This window comes from Schistocerca gregaria, chromosome 4 (assembly GCF_023897955.1).
Source record: "Schistocerca gregaria isolate iqSchGreg1 chromosome 4, iqSchGreg1.2, whole genome shotgun sequence".
Classification (NCBI taxonomy): Eukaryota; Metazoa; Arthropoda; class Insecta; order Orthoptera; family Acrididae; genus Schistocerca; species Schistocerca gregaria.
The window spans coordinates 208,672,214-208,695,207 of NC_064923.1; the positions used below are offsets into that span (position 1 = coordinate 208,672,214).

The 22,994-nt window shown below is 40.3% G+C and overlaps 1 protein-coding gene across 1 annotated transcript in view; it reads right to left on the reverse strand.

The window, feature by feature from the left end:
• The window catches only part of LOC126266933 (chondroitin sulfate proteoglycan 4), a 551,011-nt gene that overhangs the window by 157,302 nt on the left and 370,715 nt on the right, over window positions 1-22,994 (reverse strand). The gene's annotated exons all lie outside the window — the stretch shown is intronic.

Sequence of the window (22,994 nt, forward strand, 5' to 3'; positions counted from 1 at the left end):
CATGTGTGAGCTTACATAAAATATTGCTACAAATTAGTGTCAGTTTCAGAATTAGACAAACCTCTTTAAAGTCAATGAATTTTCAATACAGTTTGAAAGAACCAACATACAGTACTGGGGCCATTAATTGATATTGTTATTCCAGTGTGAAACTGATTCATCTCAGCATCTGAGTTCATGGGGAGTGATCTGATCTCAGCTGGCCCCCTCTGATGCGGATCATTGTGACAACCAACACGTGTGACAAGCTCAGTTGGCGACTTGAAGACGATAATTTACGGTACCTTGCATGGAAAATAGCCAGTAGCACTACGTGTAATCAAGAATTAAAAATAATTACGGCTGTAAGAAAATAAATGTTTTGCAGGAGTAAGAGTACTGTCTGTGGTCCACTAAAATTTCAAGTAAGGAAAATATTTGTGAACAGTTTTATACGGGGTGGTGCCATGTGTCTTACCGAGACAAGTCACTAGTTCGGAAGGAGCAGAAATTCTTCGAGGCTTTCTGGATGTGGAAAAGAACTGGTGGTTTGAAATGGACAGATAGAATGAGGAATTAGGTGTGTTACATACAGTGATTGGGAAAAGACCAACACTGAAAACAATTAACAGTTAAAGTAATTGTCTGAAACGTTTCATTGGAAGACACTGTCTCATAATGGATGCATTAAAAAGAAGAAGAAGATATCAGGTAATTGATAACATCGATGTAAATGCATCATTCATAGCTACGAAAAATTTGGTAGAAAACAGGGAAGAATGAAGCACGTTGATCAGCTTTAATCACAAAGAAAGGTTTGTTTAAGACAAAAACACTAATTTAGACTGTAAGGCAAAATAAAAGTACTTTACTTAATTTGCATCATCCGCCAGCATATAAAAACATTCAAACCATTTTTCTAAATTAGTGGATACGCATTTAATATGGCTGTAAGGTGATCAATATACACTGTACATGGTATGCACCACTTACCGTTGCACTGTACACTGTATACAAAATGCATACCTTTTAATTCTCATTGACTTCAGATGCTTACACTTTCATAAGACCATTTGGTACTTCCAGTACTGACACTGATTTTATAATGGTACTAATAAATCGTAAAGAGCTGGTATCGATACTAGTTATTGAAACAGAGAAATTGATAATTACACATACCAGTAGTACAATAATGCCCCTACACCTGCAGGTGCATACATACGTCACTATCTTCTCCGCCGAACAATGCACTAAGTACCTCAACATGTATATTTATTCCGGAGTATGCTAATCATTACGTGATCCTCATTAGTCCGATATTAATACTCTCACTGAAACTCTGTAGTGAAAAGTAGAAAATATGTTCAGTCTTTCACAGTACTTTATTACTGGCAGAGTTACAATAAGTTAGCTGCTCTCTCCCAGACAGAGAGTCGTCTGCACTTGTTTATGACCAACTGAGGGAGAAAGCTGACATAGTGAGATCTTTGTTCGGTCGATTCATCTGAGAACTAAACTTACGAGAGCTCATTTAGTGGGGCATTAGGCTCAACACATACAGTGTTTAAAGGGTATAAGTGCAAATATTTCCATTGTTGACTGTGGACGATGTGCTGAACAACATTACATCAATATTTATGCATTCTTCAGGCTGGCAGAAATAGGTATTACTGGTAGTGTGCTTTTAGGTGGGCTAGTTCCTAAAAGTACATGCGGCGAGGGCACGCTATTAATGCTTCTTTTCTCCTTAGCAACATATCAGGAAGTGTAGACACGTGGACGCAAAACGGTTAGTCTATACTTACATGTGTAGTCAGCTTAGTGGTGCAATAAGACCGTGCAGAAAACATCAGGTCGTAAAGTTTGTGGGAAGACTGTTCGACACAGAGAAAAAACAACAAACACATTGATATGTGTGTGTATTAAGGAACCACATATAAATACGTTTGCACTCTTACCTGTTATACACTATAAGTAAGCTCCGTGGGACCACCCTTTTCTTAAAACTCGCTATCTTGATCGGAAGCAAAATATCACCCTGGATAACGGTCTCTGGTGATACAGTGGGAATGGTGTTTATTGTCGTACGTCTCTGGAAAGCCTGAAGGCCGGCTTAGGTAATGCTGGTACATATGCATCCTAGGACCGCCAGACACAGCGAGACTAACCCAATCTCAACCATTTTTGCTACGAAGTCTATGAGATATCAAGAGTTCTTATGGAACCATAGCGCCTCTGGGAATTTCGAGTCTATATGTAAACCACCGAACGGATGTGAGTCAGTAGCTCAAAGAGTTGCTATCGTATTAAGGGTAAAAGTTGTGGTATCCAGACGTCAGCTGTCCCGGGGAAATTCACCTGGGAGGAGCAAGAAAAACGTCGGTGTAGCAGGAAGCCGACAGATGAATTTGGACACATATCTATGGTTGTTTACGCGGCAATAGTCAAAATAGGAAAAAGGCCAAAATGTGCGTCGACCTTCTTTCCTTTTTTTTATTCATTTTCTGATTATTTTGATGGAGCCTGCCACGATTTGTTCTCCAGACCTAAACTCTTTAAAGTCGTACTGGAGTTGAAGTGTGCGGTGCGTTGCGTTCTCTATGCCTAACTTTCATTTCCTCAAAACGTTGTATCCAGCCCCTTCTGTTTCGACACTGTGTTACAGACTTCTCTATTTCGTCAAAGCCGGCTTCTCCTAACACACCACTAAAAGCCATTAAAACTCCTCTTTTGTCAACCACTCTCACAAATGTTCACACTTTCTAAAGGAAATTAAAGTTCCGGCACACCGTGCAAATGTCATGCCCTCAAGTTCAACACCCTGGAATAGAAGCGAAAGGTCATGCAATATACGTATCATACAGTGACATTGTTATCTTTGACTTTATTTCTGCTTCCAGAGTTCTTTGGTTCTGAAATCATCACCCTCCTAAAATATGCTATTACCAACAATAAAGTAATGACCACGTCCGAAGGGTGGACATAACCTGCATAAACTATCAAGTACTGTGCCTATAAGGAGACGAGAGTTCCTTAAAATCACCCTGCCGCATTGGATATATTTTTTTAATGCGCCACCAGTTTTGGTTGCTAGTAACAGAGGCCAAACTGCATAGTTCTTCCAAGTAATGGCGTTCGAACTAAAGATATTCATTTATGCCTCCACGGCATCTTCCCGAACAGAAGATTTACAAGTAGTTAGTTTTATGACGACAGAAAGCAGATAGATTGGCTATGATGGGGCAACAACTCCATTTATTGGACCGGAACCAGTCCTGACAATCACCAAGGGTGGGATCAAATTAGAACTACGGAACTGGCTTATGAAACAGCACGTAGGATATTGGACCAAGGTCTATAAACAAGTACATGGTAAGGTAATGATGCTCCAGCCATTTTTTAAAAGAAGCTCTGTAATCCTAAGACTGAAAAGGAAAAAGATCAAACTCATGACTGACTGATGACGGGCCATGGGAATTTCAAAAAACACCTAAACACAATGGGTATAACGGAAGAAGACCCTAAATGTAGGGTCTGTGATGAGGGTGAAGAAACTGCATCACACATAATCTTCGAATGCATATCATTGGAGTGTAAAAGATACAGAATCTTCGGGACAACTAGAACTGGTAGAGGGATCCCTTGCACTATTTAAGTGCCCTGTTTGGTTTCATTAGATATACAGGGAGCGATACCGCACAATAAACCTAGTTTCGGTGCGGGCAGTGGCGGGTCAGACCTAAGCCGCTTTGGCTTCCCTGTTAAAATGAATCAATCAATCAATCAGTGACGACAGAAGAACAAAAACGGTGCAGTGGCACCAGTACAGAAATTCTTTATTGCAGCATAAGCTACACATCGGCAGCAAACCTGCGTAATAATGTTACACAACGTCTAGAACAGGGGTGCTCAACCCGTCGATCTCGATCGACCTGTCGATCACCATAGCTTTATGAACAAATCTTTCAAAACCTTTGACAGAGATCTTTTTAAATGAGCTGTTTTGTAAGATACCAATTTGTTGAAAATTAGTGTTTCTCACACTATTTGTAGGCTGTAAGTCTAACAATAGTGTGTCCGCCTCTTCTTCCCTCGAGGGCTATTGGAAAATAGCGATGTCTCGATATATTTCCGAGCGATATCGATACAGAGAAGCGATTTCCCTTTGAAGTGGCAATTTCATGCACCGATGTTATCGTTTTATAATATTTTCTCCGGAATTTTCGGTAAGTATTCCAAATTGTTCTTTTGAAACTGTAGAAGAACGTAATTTTACTTTCACCGTGTGAAGGAATCTTACTACTATTTGAGCTTTCATCACATCCAGCCTCTCTCTTCGACTGTGTGAAGCAACTATAATTGGCACAAAGAAGTAGTCCGACTTCACTGTATCGTGGCGGTGTGTATGTAATAACAAGATTTCCGACGTGAAGAAATAGCACACCAGCTCTGTTAAAAAACAATTTTTAACGCACCTAGTATGTTATATCTCCACAGAGGCATTCTTCGAAAACAGTAGCTGAAAACGATGAACAAAAATCTAAATGGCAAGATTGGTCTTTGCGGTGGGCATAGGTGTGTGAGGGGGAAATGTTGACGCAATCGGCTCTCGGCCCAACTAACAGAAAATGCACGCAATTTTAGCATTACATTTGCTAGGTCGTCAGCGTTTGCAGAAATGAAAAACAGGAAAGTCGACAAGAATTATTCCGGACAAATCTGATAAGTGACGAAACAGAACGACGGGCCCATTGGAAACCTTTTATTGTCCCACTCACATGCAGTAACCACTGTTAGCACAGTGGTTACCGCTAAGCGTGAATTTGCACCGTTTTCCTTTCTATTCTTGCTCCAAGAGGGATAGGCAGTCTGTTAGCTTCTTGATGTACAGAATATCTAACAATAAATCAATACTTAAATATATATCTCTAAATCCGGCAGTATAATTAGAATGCCCAGCCGACATTTTTATAGTCCAATGCGTCGATAATTTTGTTGTTTACGTATCGATAAATCAATACCTCCCTTCGATATATCGACGTACGCTAAAAGCATCAAGTTAAATGTCGATATATCGGACTTCCGATATTTATTAAAATATCTGCATTTCACCACCTTTAACGCTCTTTCCCAGCAACAGTGTTTTCTCTGACATCGTGAGGTTACTACTCGCGAACGGTAACGTGGCGCGTCGCCAGTGGGAGTTGAGGTGACCGGGGAGAGGGCTCATGGTTTCCTGCGGGACTTGATCTTTGGACACAACACTTACAGAAATTAAATATGAAACATTTAGCTTAAATACGGTTAGAACTTACAGTTCAGCAAACGTCGTTTGATGAAGAAAATGCAAAGAAGTATACGGTCAACTTAAAAGCAGTGAATACGGAGTTTCGAAACAGGTTTTCAGATTTGAAGGCAATGGAATCTGTTACAGTTTTCGTAGCTCAACTTTTTCAAAATTTCGATGTGGAAGACATTTGAAGTAAAATGAATGCTCTTTTCTCTTGTAGTGAAAGTGAACTTAGAAAGGAAATGGCCGGCCGGTGTGGCCGTGCGGTTCTAAGCACTGCAGTGTGGAACTGAGCGACCGCTACGGTCGCGGGTTCGAATCCCGCCTCGGGTGCGGATGTGTGTGATGTCCTTAGGTTAGTTAGGTTTCATTAGTTCTAAGTTCTAGGTGACTGATGACCTCAGAGCCATTTTTAGAAAGGAAGTAATTCGATCCGATAATGACGTTTCCTTAAACTCAGAATACTATGAAGAAAACTTTTTGAAATTAGGTAGTGTAAAAACCTACCCTAACATTATGAAAGTGGCATTGTAAGTTTTCATCAGTTTTTGGACCAACTTACGTATGAGAGACAACGTTTTCAACGATGAACACAGTGAAAACTATATTATATTAAATTTGGCAATGATATGCAAAGCCAAGGATCTCATCAATTTTTTCACTATTTATGATGGTATATATTTTAGTTTTTTTCATTTCTTGAAAATTGAGTAGTTGGCTTACAACAGTTCATGGAGAGAATTTTGTCTTTTATCTTTTATTTTTGTAATTAAAATGTTTAATTTTGGCTACGGTACTGTTTTGTACTTAAACTTTTGTAGCAGATATCAAGCCTAAAAATGTTGAGCACCCCTGGTCTAGAGTGTCGCATTTCTCGACTACACACTCAGTTCCGTGTCCGAAATGGACGCCTAGAGGCTGTTTTCATGGCGCCGTACACGATCTTCTCTACACGAGGTGTCTTCAGCGTGTGTGTCGTGTTTATAGTATGGCTATTACCGGGATGCTTACGCACCAGCGGCGGTAACTTGATTACCGCAAAAGCGCTCGGCGAAGCCGTGAGTGCGCGCGCCCGATCCATTAGGTTAAGTGCGTCCTGCATAAGGTGGGCCTACGCACCACCCTGCTGGCCACTCCGAACGCGTCGGTAATTAGTTACCCAGGGGGCCACGAGTAGGTTGGGGCCAGAGGGGGAGGAGGGGGAGGTGACAGGATGGGACAGTCTGACAAGGCTCCCCGTTCTCTCCCTACAGGTGTCCGCAGCGCGGCGGAAAAGAACCAAAGGCCGTTCTTTATTCGCTTCGTGTTTACGCCGAGCGAGCTGCCCCAACAAAGAACGCGAAGGGTCACAACGGAGTAGACAAACAGCTTTCTTTAGGGCACCCTCGCGGTGGAGGCTTCAGTTTGGACGCTAATATATAATGCCAAGGTTCTGACAATGATTATCAATTATCGCGGCGGCTGAAAAATATCTTTGTAATGAAAGGACAGATTTTGAAATAAATTTCGCCCTTATGTCATAACCTTACTACTGTACAGTGCCCTTCCTTCTGGTGGTGTTATACTAAGAGGTATTGGATTCAAACACTAACTATTTAGGAAATCATCGTCATCAGGAAGAAAAGACGTGAATGCGGACGCCTTCATTGGAACTTGCGATAATGTTGTGGTTCGAAATTTCAAATCCGTTACAGTGCTTCGAAGGGTGAGAGCATGTGAAGCTGTTGAAGGAGGTCTGGTTTCTTAACTGGTTGCTTAGTACTATTGGAGAGTAATGTGTAGTGTTCTGGTACCGTTCCTGTCATCCCAGTCTCATTCACAACATCGGTAAAAACACGCGACTACTGAAGTTCCCGTAAACCATGCATACTCTCTCTCTCTCTCTCTCTCTCTCTCTCTCTCTCTCTCTCACACACACACACACACACACACACACACACACACACACACACACACACACCGAGGGAGACAGAGAGAGAGAGAGAGAGAGAGAGAGGGGGGGAGAGAGGGAGAGGGAGAGAGAGAGAGAGAGAGAGAGAGAGAGAGAGAGAGAGAGAGAGAGAGAGGGGGGGGGGGGAGAGAGGGAGAGGGAGAGAGAGAGAGAGAGAGAGAGAGAGAGATTGAGCATTGCAAACAAATGGAAATCCGCCTCCACAGAAACGTGTCCTAAAACGGATATCAAGGCTTACCTAAAATGGTTCAAATGGTTCTAAGCACTACGGGACTTAACATATTTAACTTAGAACTAGTTAAATATAACTAGCCTAAGGACATCACACACAACCACGCCTGAGGCAGGATTCGAACCTGCGACAGCAGCAGCAGCGCGGTTCCGGACTGAAGCTCCTAGAACCGCTAGTCCACAGCGGTTGGCAAGGATTATCTCACTAACTCCAATGTTCATTGACAAATGAGAGATGACTATGCATTGTTTTGGAGATTTCATACTCTATATTGTCAAAATTGGACATCACATTGGAAAGGAAATAGCTACAACGACTGCTCCACTTTTTTTATTGTCTTCATCGTCACCTGCTTCACAGGGTAGGCTAAAAGGGTACAGTACAGACCGACATTGAAAACAGACACAACATTCTTCGTTATTCTTGTCAGAACAACATATTTTTTGTAATAATAACTCAATTTCACTTAATACACCGATGCCGGCTACCAGTGTAGGAAGGAATGACAACTTATTTATTTAATTGATCACATGTGCACTCCCACAAAATAAATCCCTACATCCAATTTGGTGAGATCTGCGAAATGAATGCATGTATAGTCCTCTGGTAACCACAGACAGTGAATGTGCAATATATGATCATCGTTGAGACGGTCCTTTGGTTACCTTTAGTGGAACCAAAGAGATTAAATTTACCTGAGCTTTGAGCGCCTGAAATGTGGCTGACCAATACGGTAGCAAGGTGAGGCCCCACTTCGGCAGAGGTGCGAGATGACCTGAAGAACGGCCATGTTTTCATCACTCTGCCGCGGGATCTTGTGTTGGTAAGACCTGTCTTAGGTGTGCTCCGTAAAGACAAAAGCGTGGAGACATGATATGCATGTGAAATACTTAAGAGTAGTTTGGAATAATAATTTCTCTATTTAATGAACTTTTGTGGGGAGAATTAAATGTCAGGCAGGTAATATTAAGGGGATCGTAGTTATCATCGGAAGTGACCAACAGTCACAATGAAACCACGTGTAGCAATACGTTGAAATACTTCCGAGTGCTAAAGTTAAGCTGAATTAATGGCGTGTGTACTATAAGTTGGAAATATTTAAGAAATGGCGTGTGCACAACTTGAAAGTAGAGACGAGTACTTCCACATGGTGAGTACTGTGTCAGTCTCAATCTGTGTATGAGACAAAGGATAAAGAGAAGTACTCGTCCATGGTATCAGCTGAGGACTCGCATGTGTGACGAATATGTTCTTAATATTACTTTGCGTGTTATGTTTCCGTGTGACGCTTGATTAAAACTATAATACTCTGAGAGTGAAGCAAGGTGAGTCAGGTGTCTATCAGAAACGCCACTTGGCTGCATTGCACAGGAAGACGTGCATATATCCTGCAGAGTTCATGGTAGGAAAGAAAAGTTACGAAAAGGTGCAGAGTCGTGTGAAACTGGGATGAATACTAATTTAAGTGGGAAAGCTAAAAGTGATGTGATTATGACGTTGTGACTATTCCTTGTGTTGTATTCCATGTTGCCAGTGTGGTGTATTTCATGTAATTTAAGTTAGTGTGTTTTGCATGAGAGAGTAGCAAGATAGGTACAGAGGCAGTGGGTTATGCGTGTTCCTTTTGTACCGCTCGGGATGGAGGAAAATTTTCGATGGTGGGTGTGAGAGTCGAAGTGTGAGATATAGCAAAAGATCCACCATCCTATCCAGAAAGGGCACTGTAGTGTTAGATAATTACGAGACCATAAGATAGAGAATCACCAATGTAAAGCCATACCCACTGGGCGGAGTTTATCACGTGTAATTGTTGTAGAAAATGTAATGGTGTGTTTAGGTAATAGAATTATCGGAATAAAAAAGATAGTGAAAAAGAAAAAGATTGGTGGCCTTTTCCTTCGAATAGTATGTTGTCATGATATCCATAATTTATAATGTGTGTGCCACTCATATTCAGTGTAATGACCACGTGTTGATCAAAGTCGTTGGGTAAGAAAGAAAATGTGGTATTGCCAGTGCGTAGTGAACAGTCAGAGTTGTGTATATTACTAATAGTGAGATGTGCGTTATCCGTTTCCGTTGCGTAATATTCAAACACTAGAATAACTTGTAACTTTTATTGTGAGAACTACAGCTCATGTTACTAGATAAATAAGAATGAATCCACTCGCTTGGCAGTCCACTCATCTTGCAGGCGTGACTGCTTGATGCCACAGTATGTGCAAGGCGTGTGTGTGCCTCTCATAATTTCGACCCTGCCAGTATTTTGATGTTAGGGTTTGCTGTTAAGATTTTTTTTGATGGGATTTGTTAATATTTTTTCGTATATTGTGATAGTTCTAAGAAGTAAATTTTTTTGTTTGCAATTTCTTTCTGGATTGGTGAGGATCTTTTATTTTTGTATTTAATTCGTTTCTACGTCGTCCAAGGTAGGAAGATCGTTGTATAATTTTTTTTTTTGCTTCATGTCCGTAGTAACTAGGTCGCAATCGAAAAGTGTAGTCACCATGGAGGAGAGTGGTTCTGGGGTGAACGTAGCAGGCGGCATTGTGGAGCAGGAAGTAATTGTCTATCTTGGGTTAATGAGCGAGAATTCAGAAGGGGCTGAATTGGTAAGCGGACCGCGTCTAGGCGATCTGTTTGGTGGAGGGGTTTGTCCACAATCTGGGGCTTTTCCTGATGACGCGGGCGAGCCGGGACTAGGTCAGGTATGCAGTGAAAGTGAAGCTACCCTTAGCGAAGCTACGGTTTCTCAGTCAACGAGGTGAGCGCACCGAAAGTAGCAAATGACAATGTGCTACTGCAGTTTTTACAGAGGATGGATAGAGATAATAAGAAAGGATTGGAAGCGATGGACAAAGATAATAAGGAGAGATAGGGAGAATAAGGAAAGGTTGGAAGCGGTGGATAATAAGGAAAGGTTGGAAGCGATGGATAAAGATAATAAGGAAAGATTGGAAGTGAATAAGGAAAGAGTGGAAGCGATGGAAAAGATAGTAAGGAAAGATTGGAGGCAATGGATAAGGGAAATAAAGAGGCAATGAGGAAGCTACACACAGTTATCGATGAGCGTCTTCCCGCAGTTAATAATCGGTTAGATGAGGGGGAGAAGAATCTGGGTGCGTTGAAGCAAGTATGTGACGACGTGAAAGAAAAAGCCAATAACTTGGAGGTACAAATAATTGCAATAGAGAGTGATATTACAGACCCTGGGGACGTGTTGCCAAATGAGCGAATCAAAGAGGTTGTGGAGGACTTAATTGCAGATAAACAAGGGGCATTAGACAGCGTGGAAGCTCAAGTCACCCGGCAGGATGTGTCGCTGAATAGACACAGGGATGAAATTGCGGAGGTAGTGATCAGAACGAATAAGATTAGTGCAGATGTAGAAAAGATCAGTGTAAGAGACGAGACAGGTTCTGACAGTACGCAGCGAGAGGTTTATGCCGACCAGGAGGAGAAACAATTACTATTACAGTTTAAAGAGGCACAATTAGAAATAAATAGGAAACATAGGGTAGAACTAGCAGAGTTGCAACTTACGTGCAGTAGCGAAGGTGACACACCACCAGGTAGATTGCAGACGGAGAGTGAGATAAATTCTAAAAAGGAAAATAGGCAGAAAGAGGTAGACGAATTCAGAGAGTAAAAAGAACGGTGGTGTCGGATAAAACAGGCGGCAAACCCAACTGGATATAGTCCAAGGCTGCCTCAATTTCAAAATTCATTACCTTCATTGTGGGGACTGCACCTCAAAATGAAGTTTGTGTGTAACCATTTGAGGGACGAGGCTAGAGCGAAAATGGAGGAAGTTATTAAAGACTGTAGTAGCTACAAGATATTTTGTGACAAGTTTTTAAGTGAATTCTGGTCGAAAAGTAAGCAGGACCGAGTTACGGAAAGCATTTTGATGATGCCAAATTGTAACGAAGGTGGTGTAAGAGATCCAGTGGCTTGCTATCAGGAAATTCTGAGTCGAAATACGTATTTTGGATGTGACATACGAACCTGGGGAACTCATTAGCATCTTTATAACGAAGTTGACAGTGAAATTGCGCAGAGATATAGTGAGAGCAGGCAGAGTCTTAGACGATTCTGCGTCACTTAACCACTTGTTACAGCTACTGATTAATGAGAGAAACATCGTGAACGGAGACATGACTCATAGGTCAGACAGAGTCGAGGATAGGAACGGCAGAAACTATCAGAATGACAGGAGAGCATGGAATCCTAGCATTTCATTCTTGTCATAATTGATTGATGGATAGGAGAAACTAATCCAAGATATCAGCCCTTAGCATCTTGCCTTAAAAGACATGCCGCTGGCTGAAAATTGTATATGTAGCACACATACTCTGCTGATATGTAGGAATGCAAATACCATACTTCTGATCAGAAAATAAAACACCAGTAATGGCATCTGTTAGGCTGGTCTCTCAGAGCAAAATTTGCAAATTTTTATTTCGAACACTAAAGTAAAAGGACTGTTTCCTCAAAACAAATCAGTTGCTAAAAATGTTATGTAATAATGCCAATGAGTCCAGTTTAATTAGTGCGATTTGATTATTGTAGGTACTTATCACATAATGTAGAAAGTCAACATTGTTATCTGTATGGCATGGGGTACATTTATACTGCTGTTACAGGTAACATCAGTAATGTGATCCAAGTTTTTAAATTAGATGCCATCTGATGTATAGTATGTGATTGTCGTGGTGACAGTTATAATGAAATGCTGCGTATGGTTGTTCGGAATCTGGTGTTAGGGAAAGAGGCCACTAGCACCAAAGTTTCTAACACTTGTGCTGTCCCTTTCTCATAGCTTGTATATTCTCTGCACACGTTTAATTTTCATGTAAGCACAGATTCCTAACTAGCAAATTCTTTGCTGTGTATAGTGGACCATTCAGAGTCAGGTGGATTGTCCACGAAAATGCTGTACTGATTGAGACGATTAAGGGAAAACAATTGCGTGGGCGTCATCACATTTCTAACATCAAATTATGGAAAAGTTAAGGATAGATCGAAAGTAGACAAGTTATGGTAGATAGTCAGTGTATTGATCTGTGAAGTGTAACGTTGTGCAGGGTCAAATCGAACATAAGAATTTTCAGGTGGGATGTCAGGAAGTATGACGGAATAAACTGCTCGAATGAGTCACGAACAGGAGGCGACAGAGTGGTGTATGTACGTATTATTGTCACATGAATAACGATCAAGCAGAAACGACGTGATGAGTAATGAGTGGATAAAGATGGTAGATAGTGTGAGAAGCGACGTGATAAATAGTTTTTGATAAAGATGATATTTAAGGAGAGAAGCGACGTGGAGCAGTGTGTGTAATAAAGAGAGATTCGACGTGATGAAACAGTGGTAAATAAAGGTGAGTAGTGTTAATAATATGGAGGTGTCTTAGGTGTATGTTACAGAGAGGCCTGTGTATGCTGCAATCGAGATTGATGCCAATGGTGAAGGAACACCAGGACAACTGCACAACGTGAAAGGACGTAAAGGGAGTATGAGATCCAGATGATGAAAGTTGTGGAATACTGACGTAAGATGTAATATAAGTGTAAATCTAATTCTTACCATAACATTTGCAATAGGGCAAAAATAATATTTTTTGTGGTTGTTGAAGCCTGGTGCCAGTACAACTAATCAAAACAGTACCAAAATGTGTACAGTTATTTTGCAGGATGAATAATTTGTGTATTTTGTGTTCTTAGATGAAATGTCGCAATTCTAAGTTGATATTTAGCAGGATGAATAATCGATAAAGTGAATGCATAGGTAAGCCGATGGAGAGAGGTGCCAGCGTGAAAGGACGAATTTGGAGACTGGAATGCTATCTCCTAAACAACTTCATGTGTTATGTGGTTGAGTATAAGGGAGCAAAGGTATGGTATGTCGTCGTGAGTGTGGTGGTGTTAAGGTTAGCTAACTTCTTGACCTATTCTGTTGGTGTATAAATGGATTGAGTGAGAAAGAAAATGTGGTGTCAGTTCAGCGAGAGTCGTAGAGTAGTGTGATCAATGCGGACACTCCTGTAAAGGGGATGCTACCGATCCATAACTTAAACATTATTGTGCTTTGTCGTCTGATTTGGATGAACCTCGATGGCAGGTCAGGATACGACATCATGTGGATGGTACATACAAGTCCTAGAAATGTTGTAATATATAATAAAAGGTAAAATATGTAAAGAGATACTAATTCCGGTCTGTCACAAGCACAAAGGTGCATTCTATGTTGTAGATTTAGAGTCATCAGCTTCTAAAATGTTTATTGTGTTAGGATGTTAAAGTAGTTTAGTATTTAACATTATGTGGTAAGTAATCGTGAGCTGTATAGATTGTCTCTTATTTTTTGTTAGAACACTTTCAAGGGGTATTAATTTCAGTCTGTCACAAGCACAAAGGTGCGTTGTATATTGTAGTTTTAAAGTCAACGCCGGCCTGTGTGGCCGTGCGGTTCTCGGCACTTCAGTCTGGAACTGCGCGACCGCTACGGTCGCAGGTTCGAATCCTGCCTCGGGCATGGATGTGTGTGATGTCCTTAGGTTAGTTAGGTTTAAGTAGTTCTACGTTCTAGGAGACTGATGACCTCAGGTGTTAAGACCCATAGTGCTAAGAGCCATTTGAACAATTTTTTTTTAAAATCAACAGTTTATAATATGTTTACTGTGATAGGATATTGAAGTAGTTTACTATTTGATATTGTAATTGTGAGCTGTACAGATTGTTTCTTATTCCTTTATTTTGAACACTTTCATGTTTTGTATGAGGGACGACAGGTACAATCAATAGCACAAGTGTGGGCTGTATATAGAAAAGGGATATATGTTGATGTTGTATGTGTAGTAAACTAGGGTGTATGAGTTTATGTTTTTTAGAACAAAGATTCTTTTATTACCAATGTATCTAATAGATCATTCATGTAATCAGTGAGTATTTAAATACTGTAAGAATATACTTTTGTCTGTATGTTGCTAGATGCACAGAAGGGTCTGACTGTCGTAGCGCTGAGGTGCCCATGCGCCCGTACCTACATAAAAATGGGGGAGGCCAAGCTGACGCCGCCATGGGAGAGGCGACAGAGCCGCTGCGCTCCCCACTCCACTGCCGGTCGAGGTACACTCCCCAACCCCTCTACAACAGGCCAACGGCCTGGGGCGACACGCACCTACCACCAGTTATTGTAAGTTGCGCCACGCTTACGACTGGAGACAGTATCCCGCAGAGGCAACAGCGGGTGGTTTTCTGCCCAACGGCTCGCGCTGCGGCGGCGCGACGGCAGAATGAACGACGCGCGGCAGAGTCCGGCGGGCATTTTTTAACAGCAACTATTAACTAGTACTGGGCTGTGGAGCCGTGACACAAGATGACTGCTCGTGTGTCTCAATAAGGTGGAAAGTGAAGGACTGGTGTTTCCACGTTGTGAGTGGTGGAAAAGATTTTGTCTTTAGCAGACAGGACGATTGTTTTGTTTTGTCTTTAACACTGAACGGTGGGATCCATAAACTTTTGGCAGTGAATTGTTAAGTGTGCCTTGTAAAATGCATGTGGCACGCTTGGTATACTTAAAGAGCACAGTTGTCGTTTGTGACTAATTATTGTATGAACGCAAGAAACTTAAGTGGAACATTGACATTTGCATTTGTACCAGGAGACATTTCTTTACTTGGTGCGGGAATAAGTGCTGTTTGTTGGAACTTAAGACTTTTAATTACACCATAAACTGAAAGGGCAGGACCGTGGATAATAATAGTTGCAGGGCCATTTCTGGACGACCAGATTCGTGTGGATGGTACTCTGAGAGTGACTATGACATTTGTCTTTAATGTGAGATACACTTCACTGTTCAGTGCTTGTTCAAAATGCCAATTTGAGCGACTTAAAGACTTTCGTCCGGGTAACCATGGGAGAGCTATCACACCGAGACAGTGTTTCTAGGAAAGGTATCAGCAACTTTTTGACCCCAAGTAAAAGGGAATAACGTATTTGTAATTGTGTAAATAATCTGTATATTGAGCAGGCAGTAAAGGAAACAAAAGAAAAATTTGGAGTAGGTATTAGAAACCATGGAGAAGAAATAAAAACTTTGAGGTTCGCCGATGACATTGTAATTCTGTCAGAGACAGCAAAGGACTTGGAAGAGCAGTTGAACGGAATGGACAGTGTCTTGAAAGGAAGATATAAGATGAACATCAACAAAAGCAAAACGAGGATAATGGAATGTAGTCGAATTAAGTCGGATGATGCTGCGGGAATTAGATTAGGAAATGAGACACTTAAAGTAGTAAAGGAGTTTTGCTATTTTGGGAGCAAAATAACTGATGATGGTCGCAGTAGAGAGGATATAAAACGTAGACTGGCAGTGACAAGGAAAGCGTTTCTGAAGAAGAGAAATTTTTTAACATCGAGTACAGATTTAAGTGTCAGGAAGTCGTTTCTGAAAGTATTTGTATGGAGTGTAGCCATGTATGGAAGTGAAACATGGACAATAAATAGTTTGGAGAAGAAGCTTTTGAAATTTTGTGCTACAGAAGAATGTTGATGATTAGGTGGGTGGATCACGTAACTAATGAGGAGGTATTGAATAGGATTGGGGATAAGAGAAGTTTGTGGCACAACTTGACTAGAAGAAGGGATCGGTTGGTAGGACATATCAAGGGATCGCAAATTTAGCATTGGAGCGCAGTGTGGAGGGTAAAAATCGTAGAAGGAGACCAAGAGATGAATACACTAAGCAGATTCCGAAGGATGTAGGTTGCAGTAGGTACTGGGAGATGATGGAGCTTGCACAGGATAGATTAGCGTGGATAGCTGCATCAAAGCAGTCTCAGGAATGAAGACCACAACAACAACCACCAATTATGTTATATGTTTCATTCCTGAAGGGACAGCAAGTGTAACTCTATTTAATTAACATAGATGTTTAGAATAGTTAGTGATTTTTTTGTTCGTTCTGGGCTATCAAATTCACGTAGCATGCTTATTAGAATATTTGGTACAAGGATGCTTTAATTATTAGCCATTGTCGTAATAATAACGTAGCGGCTCTTGTAGCATTGGTTGTGACAAGGGACAAGAGTTTGCATTGCACAACAAATATCGGAATTAACTGATGCATTTTGATGTCGTGGACGATAATAATCTTGTTGGTGTGTTGACTGAAGCCACTTATTTGCATTATCACAGTGGTGATATTTCACATTGAAGTGTAACGGAGGCTAGTCGAAATGCAAGTTCTTGTTGTCTAAATATATAACAACAGAGAAATTAGCAGTAGAGTAAAATACGAGAGTTACTGGTAGATTCAAGAACTTATTACTAACTGTTTACCGCGTGTATTGATCAAAGTTGATGGACTGACTAGCTCAGCACCAGGTATTTGTACTGCTGGACAAGGATCAGGTTAAACTCACAGTCGAGTAGTGGTGGTAATTGCTTAAGTGATGATAGCTAATGAGGTATGACATGATGTCTTAGACAGACTATATTCGTAATCAGTCTCTAATTTGTGGTATATTTCATTGTTATTTTTCTCAGTTTAATTTCTCGGTAGGTTTGACGCACATTTTAGAGTAATGATATGGAGCCTGACATTCTACATGTAACTAGTGTACGCATTTTTTTCTTTTACTTATTTTGTTTTGTATTTAGACATTGCCATGTAAAGACTATTACAATGCAATTTATGAATGTCAGATTACTTGTTCTATGTTTGGACGGTGAGCTATTAAAAATTTTATGAGTAAAATTAGTATTTTTTTATTTGTTATAGAATTAGTGAAGTTTGGATTACTCCTAAAAATTAACAGAGATCCTGGTAACTAAGCAAATTTTTATCTCACCATTATTTTTTATTTGTACGATGTACTGTTTTATTTGTCATTTGGATTGTTGTAAATTTGTATGTGTACGTTACTCCGGATTGTGGAGAGTACAGTAATACAACAACTGTGTCAATAGTTTGGTAAAGTACCAGCATTTGGTCGTCTATTTGAGGTCACAGGGGCTAAGGTCTCCTGCTGGTTATCATCATGACTTGATACGTTTGTTCTATTACATCTTTCTTTAAAAAAAAATTGTAACTACCCTCTCATTGCAAGGATAGTACCCTGCCATTTTTTTTCTGAATGGGTAGCCGGTGGTGAAAGGGTACAGTACCAAACGAAATTGAAAATAGACACAACGTTCTTCGTTACTCTTGTCAGAACAACATATTTTTTGCAATAAAAACTCAATTTCACTTCATACCGAAGCTGGATTCCAGTGTAGGAAAGAATGACAACTTATTTATTTAATTGATCACATGTGCACTCCCACAAAATAAATCCCTGCATCGAATTTGGTGAGATCTGCGAAATGAATGAATTTATGGTCGTCTGCTAACCACAGATAGTGAATGTGCAATATATGATCATCTTTGAGACGGTCCTTTGGTCACCTTTGGTGGAACCAAAGAGATGTAATTTACCTGAGCTTTGAGCGCCTGAAATGTGGCTGACTAATACAGTGGCAAGATGCTCTCCCACTTCGGCAGAGGTGCGAGATGACATGAAGAACGGCCATGTTTTCAGCACTCTGCCGTGGGATCTTGTGTTGGTAAGACGTGTCTTAGGTGTGCTCCGTAAAGACAAAAGCGTGGAGACATGATATGCATGTGAAATACTTAAGAGTAGTTTGGAATAATAATTTCTCTATTTAATGAACTTTTGTGGGGAGAATTATATGTCAGGCAGGTAATATTAAGGGGATCGTAGTAATCTTCGGAAGTGACCAACGGTCACAATGAAACCACGTATAGCAATACGTTGAAATACTTCCATGTGCTAAAGTTAAGCTGAATTACTGGCGTATGTACTATAAGTTGGGAATATTTAAGAAATGGCGTGTGCAGAACTTGAAATTAGAGAGGAGCACTTACACGTGGTGAGTACTGTGTCAGTCTCAATCTGTGTATGAGACAAGGGATAAAGAGAAGTACTCGTCCATGGTATCAGTTGAGGACTCGCGTGTGTGACAAATTGTTTTTAATATTACGTTGCGTGTTATGTTTCCGTGTGACGCTTGATTAAAACTATGATACTCTGAGAGTGAAGCAAAGTGAGTCAGCCGTCTATCAGAAACGCCACTTGGTTGCCCATTGCACAGGAATACGTGAATATACCCTCCAGAGCTCATAGTAGGAAAGAAAAGTTACGAAGTGGGGCATTGTCATGTGAAACTGGGATGAATACTAATTGAAGTGGGAAAGCTGAAAGTGATGTGATTATAACGTTGTACCTATCCCTTGTGTTGCTTTCCATGTTGCTAGTGTGGTGTATTTCATTTAATTTAAGTAAATGTGGTTTGCATGAGAGAGTAGCAAGATAGGTACAGAGGCAGTGGGTTATGCATGTTCCTTTTGTACCGCTCGGTCTGGAGGAAAATTTTCGATGGTGGGTGTGAGAGTCGAAGTGCGAGATATAGCAAAAGATCCACCATCCTATCCAGAAAGGGCACTGTAGTGTTAGATAATTACGAGACCATAAGATAGAGAATCACCAATGTAAAGCCATACCCACTGGGCGGAGTTTATCATGTGTAATTGTTGTAGAAAATGTAATGATGTGTTTAGGTAATAGAATTATCGAAAAAAAAAATGTAGAGGAAAGAAAAAGATTGGTGGCCTTTTCCTTCGAATAGTGTGTTGTCATGATATCCATAATTTATAATGTGTGCGCCATTCATATTCAGTGCGATGGCCACGTGTTGATCAAAGTCGTTGGGTAAGAAAGAAAATGTGGTATTGCCAGTGAGTAGTGAACAGTCAGAGTTGTGTATATTACTAATAGTGAGATGTTCGTTATCCGATCCCGTTGCTCAATATTCAAACAGTAGAATAATTTTTAACTGAATTGTGAGTACTACAGCTCATGTTACTCGATAAATAAGAATGAATCCACTCGCTTGGCAGACCTCTCATCTTGCAGGCGTGACTGCTTGATGCAACAGTATGTGCAAGGCATGCAGGTGCCTCTCAAGGCCAGCATATCTTTTACAGCGCACCAATCCACCACCTTCCCGATCTTCCCAATCATTCTTACAGGGCTCGTTACGAATCCATTTTTATTTACAATTTGAGTCACTGTTTTGTATGGTAACTTTTTGCATTATACACCAAATACGTCCACTGCAAGGCAGCGCAAAACTGAATTTGTTATGTTGCAATAATCGTGCTATTGCCTTTTAATTAGATATGATTTAAGCTTTTTAAATCATTCACAATAATTGCAATACATTATTAACATACATGAATGCATAGAAGGTGCGAGACTCCTTTTCACACGGTAAGAACAGTCTATCCCAAGGTCAACAATTGATAATAACTAAAGAGATAATTTAGACCGAAACTCTAATGATATTGTATATACTGGAAGAATATTTATTTTTCGTTCTTCATTTAATGGTTCTTAAAAAAATATCTATTAACTACATTGATCCACATGAATATGGCAATTTTCGTCCAGAAATTATTGTGCGAGTATTCAAGGAGAAATTCAATGAATTAACTCATGCTACAGTAACGAAACATATCTTTGGTAAAATTCACGCAACTGAATTTAAAAAACAGTCCATATTTTAATCACTTTGTGTGAAATTGATAAAGTTGTGAACATTTGTGATATCGGTAGAGTCATTTCTTGAGAAACCCCAGATATTCAAATGCACTGTAAAGTATACAAATACATTGCGAGATATATAATGCATGGATGGTGCCCTTAATCAAAAATATTACTGTAGGAGAGATGGCAAATGCATGAAATGTTCCTAAAAAATTGTTTGATATCAGAGAACAATCAGTTAATGGATATCCATTGTACAGATAACATGATAATGGTGTTAGTGTTAATGTCTGAGCACAAACACTTGACAATGGTTACACTGTACTATACAATCCATATTTACTTGCTAAATGTTATTGTCATATGAATGTTCAAGTTTGTACTAGAGTTAAAAGAGTTATATATGCGAACCATGGAAGAAGGGGAAGTTACCGCTTCCATATCCAGATTTCCAAAAAGCATTTGACACTGCGTCGACTGGAGACTGTTAACTAAGGTACGGTCATGTAGAACAGGTCACGAGACATGTGACTGGCTCAAAGACTTCGTGAGTTATACAAGCCGATACGTTGTCCTCGACGGCGAGTCTCATGGAGACAAGGGAATCGTCAGGAATGCCACAGGTAAGTGTGATAGCGCCAGTGTTACTTTTTGCACAAGTAAATGATCTGTCGGCGAAGGCAAGCAGCAATCTTCGGCTGTTTCGTGGTGATACTGTCGTGTACGGCAAGGGCCCGTCGGTAAGCGACCGTAGGACGACACAGGAAGTTTTAGACAAAATTTCTAGTTGAAGTGAGGAGTGGCAGCTGACTCTAAATGTAGAAGAATGTAAGTTAATACAGATGAGTAGGGAAAGAAAACCCGTAGTCAGCGAATGCAGTATTAGTAGTGTGAAACATGGCACAGTCACGTCGATTAAATATCTAGGCGTAAGGCTGCAAACCGATATGAAAAGGACGATCTGGGTTTATTGTGAGAATTTAGGAAAGTGTGGTTCATCTGTGAAAAAGAGAGCGTATAGACTGCTTGTCCGACCCACTCCTCTTATCGCTCATTTGGGATCTGCACCAGGTTGGATTAAGGGAAGACATCGAAGCAATTCAGAAGCGGGCATACATACATACTTTAATCCTTGTTCCATAGATCATGAATACGATATTTCATAATAATATGGAACGTGTCACTTTAGAATAAGTTTTCTTTACACAAAATAATTAATTAATTAATAATTTTTTACAGTTACTACTTCATAACTAAGAATTCATCTATTGAGTAGAAGGAGTTGTCGTTCAGAACTTCTTTTAATTTGCCTTTAAATGTTGGTTGGCTATGTGTCAGACTTTCGATACTATTTGGCAAATGACCAAAGATTTTTGGGGCAGCATAATTCACACCTTTCTGTTCCAAAGTGAGATTTAATCCAGAATAGTGAATATCATCCTTTCTTCTAGTGTTGTAGCTATGCACATCGCTGTTATTTTTGAATTGGGATGGGTTATTAATGACAAATTTCGTAAGAGAATATACGTATTGCGAAGGTACTGTGAAAATCCCGAGTTCCTTAAATAAATGTCTGCAAGGTGATCATGGGTGGGCTCCAGAAATTATTCTGATTACACGCTTTTGTGCAATGAATACTTTCTCTCTTAATCACGAATCGCCCCAAAATATGACGCCATATAAAGCAGTGAATGAAAATAGGCATAGTAGGCTAATTTACTGATATGTTTATCACCAAAATTTGCAATAACCCTAATAGCATAAGTAGCTGAACCTAACCGTTTCAGCAGATCATCGATGTGTTTCTTCAAATTCAGTTTCTCATCAATGCACACACACACAGAAATTGTGAGTATATTACCTTAGCAACAGCCTTCCGTTCGTAGTCTTTCTTTCAATGGTGTTATGCCATTTACTATACAGAATTGTACAAAACTGTGTTTTCTCAAAATTTAGTGAGAGTCCATTTGCAGAGCTACTAGATTTGTTACCGGTAAGTACTTGAAACACACAAGTATTACGGGGATGTATTGGGAAGTCAGGTGGAAATCGGTTGAGTGAAGCCGGCGTTATTTTCGAGGAACATTACTGAGTAAATTTAGGGAACACGCATCTGAAGCTGACAGCAGATCGATTCTTCTACCGCCAACGTACCACGAAGATAAGTTCAGATTAATCACAGTTCCTTCGGAGGAATACAGAAAATCGTTTTCCCCTCCCTACATTTACGAATTGAACAGGAAATGAAATGACTGGTACAGGTACAACGCACCGTACATAGCCTTGTGGAGTACGTATGTGGATGTAGGTGGAGATACGAATCCGACGAAGCTGAAGGACTTCTATTAGAAAGTAACAGTGTTCTCCTATTAGAACAAAAAATAATAACTGAAGATGGCTAAAGCAAAATAATATAAAATGAAGAATGGCAATGGCCAGGAGAAGCATATCTGTAAAAGAGAAATTGGTCGGCATCCAATTTCATTTCGTGACCTACTGATACGACGGAATTGTATTCTCCTGGAGACATATGGCCTTAAGTTTACCTTCGATAAAGACAAAAGCTGAACAATGAATTTCAGTTTGTACTACAGGTGGCACTAGCACCCAGATTATCTGCGTTACTAGGCGGATGTGCTAACCTCTGCACCTCCGTAGCATCGTGGCTACCACAGCTGCATAGACAATCCTAGTACAATACCCTCCTGAAGTTTGTGTTAGGGAGGGCGCTAGAGTGTAGTAGTCTGTGCACCTGTGGTGGCACCAGTTCTATGGTGTTATAGTGGTTAGCACTTCTGCCTAGCAAGTAGGAGACCTGGGATCAAGCGCCATCTGTGGTAAAAATTTTAAATCATTGTTCTTGTTCTGTCCTTACCGAAGATAAACTGAAGTTTTAGGAAGTTTTTTTCAAAAGGTACCTGTCTGGATT